We start from the raw sequence: 7,148 nt of genomic DNA, 5'->3' as shown, positions 1-7,148 counted from the left end.
GTTGTTTTCTCTCACATGAAAACCATTCAACTGAAAAATCAAGGAAAGAGTAGATAGTAGTAGTAAAAACTAAAAACATTATCAAGCCCACTACTACATATTGACGTTGACGTAAACCAACTAAAAACTTAAAACTCAAAAAATTCATTGAAACTTCGACCTAACTTAAATGTATTTTTTTTTTTTTTTTTGTCTTTCTTGCCTACCAAATTCATGATATTGCATGCAATTATTGCAACTTTGACCTCAAGATCGAGTTTCTAATCACAATGTTCATGGTAGATATATAAACTAAACTCTTAGTACGGTGTACCCAACGTTTTACTCTATAGTCTATACAGATTGTGCAAGGTTCCAAAGAAAAATGAGTCTAAAAGAAGCAAGCCAGAAGAAGTGGTACCTTAATTTGAATTTCAGTCCAAACCAAACGATGAAGGAAATGAAAAAATATACCTGGTTCATATAGCAGTCCTCATGACTTGATGTTTTTCCCGCATCCTGGCTTGAACTACATTGCCTTCTAGTTCAATGCCCTTTTGCTTTTGCAAATATATTGGTTTGTTTTTAATAGAGAATGGGAGGTAGTTACAAACTTGCAATATACCTTAATACAATAATATGAAGAGAAACCGGAGCAAAACCATCATTCTTTCCTTAGTTCCTTAAGTGCCCCATATTTCAATTACCCTATCAGTCAGCAACAACTGGCCGACCACTATTAGATTAGCAATGGGGGCGGGGTTGGTGTAGCCTCGAGTAATGGTCATTTCTATTCCATAACGCAGTTAGCTGCTATAGTGTTGTTTGAGGTAGCTCTTTAGCTGCAATTAACAATATGAAGAGAGATAAATCCAGAAGGGCATATACTTTTGGAATTTCAGCTGAAGAAACTTTAACATGTGATAATAACATAAGGTTTGATTGTACAAAATACCTTAGAACTAATTGCCTAGTGATACATAAATAGTTATACATTACATGCTTTACATAAGATGTCAGATAAGTTTGACCCAACCCTGGGTTGAATCTGATGTTGTCACCCTTGTTCTTTGTATGGAGTCCAAATTAATTTGCTGACATCGACCTCAAGACCACCATGGCCAGCAACTTTCAAATGACGATCAAGGACTTTGGGGTCCGCACAGATAGCATGTTGCCCTTTTCTATACTGGATTAGCTCTAAGCTCTATAAGGTGGTCAAGATATCCTCAGCTTTTATGGCCGTCATATCACTAAGCTCCTGCAAATGGAAAAAAAGAAAGAAAGGCATAGTAGCTTTAGGGAAATGATTATCTATTAAGTATCAAACTATATGTAATTTGCATAATATATTTATGTACATAACATGTTGTTCCAATTGACACATCGGATTTCTAAGAGCCAGAGTATTCATTCTTCTCCCTCTCCGGATATCATGTTGCATTTTAGTTTTCTCATTGTTTTTTGTATCAAGAGAGAAGGTAGACACATTTATCCTAGAAACACTTGCAAGCTATATGTACTACTGAGCTTTCGAATAAAATGCTGCGGATCAACCAAAAACAAATGTGGAAAAAGGAAAAAGGTGGTACTTAAAGAACTCTACTTCAAAAACCAAAAAATATATATACTAAAAGCTAGTGTGCAGATGGCACACACGTATACAAAAGGGAATACAGGAACACAGTTATTAGATGCTAGTAGAGAGGGTAAGAGTTACCTTGATGGAGATATTACTCGTGTTTTTTCAAGATATCAAGGAGAACCCTGGTCCAGTATCCTCTGTAGCTCAACAGTCCAAGGTCAGAAATTGCTATTAGAATAAGTGAGCATTGGGATCCATAAAAAACAATTGCTATATCAAGATACTCCATTCCATAGTAAGGCCTATGCAAAATCAAGCACAAAACAATAACAGTCTGTGTTTACTTCCAATTTCATAGGTGTTTGCACTTGCACGTAATATCTAAAGTACAAACAATGAACAATGAGCACAACACAATTATAGCCAATAAAGCAAGTATGCGTTCATCCTTACTGAACACTTGATATAGAAAATGACATAGTCATCATCAAAACCTTCGAATTCCCTGCCATTGGAACATGCAGCTATCAAAAATATATCAAGTTTGACATATGACCTACTGTGCCAACGAATAAAAATGAAGCTTCGAATCATAGAAATTAACACACATGGTAGAGTTTCTACAATCTTACACACCTTTCTTGTTGAAAATGTAACCATAAGAAAGCATAAACAATAATAAAAGGATTGTAAAATAAAGGAAAAATTCAATTTGAACTCTACAGGAAATAGAGAACATGATCAAACAAAATAGATAGAATAAAGAGAGAAGTGATAGCAATACTAACTTGAGAAATGTGAGAGCAAGTGGGGAAATTCATGACCGCCTGAGGAAACATATCCGTTAGGCTATCCCCACCAAAACCTCTCCGAAATATAACTTTTCAATTTATTAGCTTAATAGATAACAATGAGCTATTTAAATGATTTTGGCAAAGACAATGACTTACGAACCTCCATCAATATTAAAAAAATGGGTGTTCTTGTAAATAGAGGAAATTAGAGAGCAAAAGAACAAAATAGTGAAAGATAGAGACACATGAAGATCTGAGTGCAATGCATTCATTATAGAGGGGTATGTGAGAAAACCAGAGAATGCAAGAGATGAGAACCCCACCATGCCTCTCCTATTTTCGGTAACAACTTTTCCTCTCCCATTATACTCATTGTGGTGAGAAAGGGGAGGTTTCTTTCTTTAAAAACTGATGCCCATGAGGTATTATTTAAAGACAATGTGTTATATTCTCGAAAAATAAAATAAAGACATGCGTTATTTAGAAGCCCATAGTCCCAAACGGCCAAACCCACATTTATAGATTAATAATAATTCATTTAAGGTCATCTACAAAAACTATTAGGGGAGTTTCAAAACAATCTACGACATTCATCTTATTTAATTCATTTACAAAACATTTTGTACCTTTTAAATGTCATTGAAAATTAGCTTCAAAGGAGTTTTAAAATGATCTAGCTAAGCCATTCATCTGCCTCTATCAAACACAGAGTTGACCAATGACCAAGTACAAATAGTGTTCCTACCATCTCAGGTCATAGCAGTGAGTAGGGAAGTGTGGCCTTGTGTTGTGTCAGGTTTTCTTACAGCCCTTCAAGTGTAGTGTCCTTATTACATTAAGAAAAAAGTACTACAGCGGTCAAGCGGCTACATTAAGAAAAAAGTTAAACATGTGGCAAGTCAGCTTGACCCAAACTCAGTACTACAGCGGTCACTATGGGAGCAGGACACCAAAACATTGTCCCGTAGAGGATCTGCGATCTGCAACCCAATGGTAATTAATTTAATTAAAGTTTGATGGTTTTGAAAAAATATTGTTAATAACTTTAGGCAGATAGAGAAAAGATATCGTAATAGCTAAACGCGCCAAATCACTAAGAAACACAAAAGCAATTAATCGGAAAATGTGATGCAGTTTTACCTTGGGTGGCCTTTTATGCGTGTACAACATTATCTTGCAAGAAAGGATAAAAATGTTCTCATTCTAATCCTGGGAGTGCATTTCACCCTCTCTCTTACCCGCCGTTATTTAATATCCAGGTTCATTGAAGTAAGGTTTCCCATTTAGCACCAAGTAACAATCTAATGAATTACTATCAAAATAAGTTAGACAGGCCAGCAAACCTTACAAACAAATTCTTAAACTATCAACATATCTTATCTAGGAGCAGAAAACAAATTACTAAATGTTTAATATTCATCCCTTCCCCCCTGCCCCAACTCCCTTTCCCATCCTCATCTTGTAATGAAAGACTCTTCCCCTATTTAACACAATCCTCAGCACAAAATAGCAACAATCCAATTGAGCCCGTCGTATCGGCGCCCAAAGAAGACACTGACCATCAGAGAGACTCGATTTTTATAAATCACAATCAAGAAGTCAAAAACTCAGCTATCAAGCTGATTTCATGTCTGCCAGACAACCACAGGGTGCCAAAATTAAAATGTTGTTGAGGACAGAGAAGGAAGGTGAGACATGGCTTTTGGATGTCTTTTTCCAACTTTCGACACAAAACCATATCACTTACAGCGAAGAAAACAGGTCTAATTTGGGAAACACTGCAACGGAAGAAGGGGAGAAACTTCATGTATGTCCACCTAAGCAGCAAATGTACTGGTTGATATTCGTGGATGATTGAAACCGCGGGAAACGAGAATGTCGCCATGAAAAGTGTGCTTCTTTGGATAAAAAGAAGAGCAGAGTTAATCCACATGATTATAGAATCTGGAAAGAAAACTTTTTACTACGTGTAAAGGTATAAATAGGACACAACACACTTCCTTCTGGACATTGTTGTTCCACAAAAACAATAAAATAAGGTTGTTTCTCCTGGTAATGGCTGGGCTATATATAGATTTAAACAAACTTAATTGAACGCAGTTATTGTTTCAGGGCTAGAATCTTCCACTTGAAGGTGATCCTTAAAAATGCAAAAGGAGTACCCACGATTGTTAGTGTTATATGATGTGGTTGCTAGTGATGGTTTCCTAAAAAATTGTTATGTAGTTTGGTAATTTGTAACCCACTGAAAACATGCATGCAGTATTCAGTGTTGTTTGAGCCTTTGAGGTTCTTGGTGACGTTCGGTCACAAGCTACAGGCAACAAGCAGCTCATAAGTGTTGAGGTTCGAAACTATTAAATAGAGAAACGTGGAGAGAGAGAGGGTCGGTTAAAACCCGTTTCCTATTTTCGGAGGTTTTGTGAGAGTAACAAAGTGAGTGATTACTGGCTTGAGAGTTCCTGAAAGAGAAAGGGTGGGAAAAGAAGGCTAACTTGACGCTCGTTTTCGAATTTTCTCCGTATACTAATGTTTTCGCGGTTTCGATCAATTCTTTGTGAGTGGCTTCTACACGAATGGGTTTGCATTTCATTTCTATGAGTGTCCTTAACATTTTTGTGCAATCATGATGATGAATTTGTGGGGAAAGGGGGGGTTATCTCTTTAAAAAATGTATCTTGAGGGAAATGTTTCTTTCAAACGTTTCTTGGGACACTTACGGGCATATTTTTTTCAATAGTACAGCATCGACATATTGGTATTGGCTAAAACATAAGGAATCAGCATTTAGAATAATAGCATCAATACTTTGAAGTTTGAACTATGACAAGCACTATAATTGGTACCGTTCGCCATATTCCATGTACAATTCGTTTGTTTCTAGTAGAATTTTCCTAAGCGCCTTAGAGCATTTCCAATGCAAGTGGATATGGTGGGAATGTGAAAATATTTACTTCCAAATGGTTTAAAATCTTTGCCCAATGCAAAGGTGAATATGAAGGTGACTATTTTCCCAAGTCAAAACGAGGGTGAAACCTTCAACCAAGATAGTGGCTAAGTAGTAAACTTCGGACGAGATGTTGAATTCCGTCTCGTGTGTTTTTTTTTTAAAAAAAAATTGGTTTTATTTTTTTTTTTTTTTTTTATTTTTTTCCGGATGGGATGTTTGATTCCGTCTCGTGTGTTTTCGACTTTTTTTCAGTTTTTTTTTAAACTTCAGACGGGATGTTTCATTCCGTCCGGCGCGTTTTTTCAATTTTTACATTCAGATAGAATCCAACATCCCATCCGAGATTATTTTTCACCTTTGCATTGGGCAGCCTCACCTTGCTTTTTACCAAAACGGTGAAAAAGAGAGAAAATACTGCCTACGTGGAGGTGAATAATAGTGGCTTGCATTGGGAATGCTCTTAGGGCAGTGTTTTCTTAAAAGTTTAGCAATTTTAGGATTGTAGGGTGATGTGCGGTGGGCCAGTTTTTAGGAGAATATATTCTCCTGAGCAACGCTGTTAGACCAGAGTGTTGTTGTTGTTTCATCAACTACTTCCCATGGCAAATAATTCAACATTAGAGCATTCCCAATGCAAGTCACAAATATTCACCTCTACGTAGGCAGTATTTTTCCTCTTTTCCACTGTTTTAGTGAAAAGCAAGGTGAGGTTGTCCAATGCAAAGGTGAAAAATAATCTCGAACGGAATGTTGGATTCTGTCTTAATGTAAAAATCGAAAAAACGCGCCAGACGGAATGAAACATCTCGTCTGAAGTTTTTAAAAAAAACGAAAAAAAATCGAAAACACGCGAAACGGAATCCAACATCCCGTCTGAAAAAAAAAACGATTTTAAAAAAAACACACGAGACGGAATCCAACATCTCGTCCGAAGTTCATGTTGGAATCTCTTGTGTATTTCTAAATACTAGTGTGTGTGTGCAAAGTGGAGGAGATGAACAAATGGTATTCTCGCCACTTTAGTGCATAGTAGATAGTCCCACATTGGTTATCCACCACATCGGGTAGGGTTCGGGCCTGGGCTTGGGCTTACTGTTGTGGGTAGTGGTTTGACCAATAGCCTAAACTTGTTTTGCCTTTTTCTTGGCAAACAAGTTTCAGGTGTTCTATTAGGAGTTGGTCTCTCTTTCTCCTAACCTCTATAAATATATTTGTGAGTCCATAGAGAAAATAGACTTGATCGAAACTCAACTCGAGAAACAGAAAACTCAAACCAGTCCTTTTCTTCTTCTTCTTCTTCACGCCGGTAGAGAGAGTTATATTCTTTGTTCTAGAGGGTAGTCCGTTTCTAGTGCAAAGTCAGGCTGCTATTAACCATTGAATCCTGTGGAGGAAGACGCCACCGTTGCCTTTCGCACCATTGGAGCGGGCTTAAATCTTTCCTTAAGGACTGACTTAATCCGCCTTTGGTTATTCCCGATTTACCGTCCTTGTTTCTTCATTGCTCTCGTTCCTTCGTTCTACTTTAGTTGATGTGTGTTCATACAACTATTCTAACAATCTTAAGGAAAGAGTTTTGTAGTATAAACAAAAGAGAGTGCTTTAATCTGGCAATCAAAAGATAAGTCTTTTACTTTGAATTATTTTTGTGTTATTGTGTTATGACTTTAGAAATTTTCTAATAATTTCGTTTTTGTTAGGAAACCAATTAAAGATTCAATATTTATTGATCTTTTGTGGTTTATCAAACCCTATATGGTTGTAGACCTTTCTCCTACGTTTGTGGGAGTCAAATATGAGATTTCTATCAAGAAAAATGTCAAAGTTCGTCTTTTTGACT

The 7,148-nt window shown here is 36.7% G+C and overlaps 1 long non-coding RNA gene across 5 annotated transcripts; it reads right to left on the bottom strand.

Annotated features, from left to right (window-relative positions):
- Positions 1–410: 410 nt before the first annotated feature.
- On the bottom strand, positions 411–5,211 carry LOC147492821 (uncharacterized). 5 transcript variants are annotated; one of them, XR_015199030.1, is made up of 3 exons: positions 1,700–5,068; positions 935–1,240; positions 411–821 (listed from the first exon to the last, which is right to left on the bottom strand). It is a non-coding gene; the product is annotated as an uncharacterized LOC147492821 (long non-coding RNA). The 5 variants fall into 5 exon arrangements; XR_015199033.1 differs by lacking the exon at positions 411–821 and having other exon boundaries at positions 851–1,240; positions 1,700–2,069; positions 2,353–5,068; XR_015199032.1 differs by lacking the exon at positions 411–821 and having other exon boundaries at positions 851–1,240; positions 1,700–2,391; positions 2,519–5,068.
- Positions 5,212–7,148: the final 1,937 nt, after the last annotated feature.

This window comes from Coptis chinensis, chromosome 6 (genome assembly GCF_015680905.1).
Source record: "Coptis chinensis isolate HL-2020 chromosome 6, ASM1568090v1, whole genome shotgun sequence".
NCBI classification, from domain to species: Eukaryota; Viridiplantae; Streptophyta; class Magnoliopsida; order Ranunculales; family Ranunculaceae; genus Coptis; species Coptis chinensis.
This window is presented reverse-complemented; position numbering and strand designations above follow the sequence as displayed.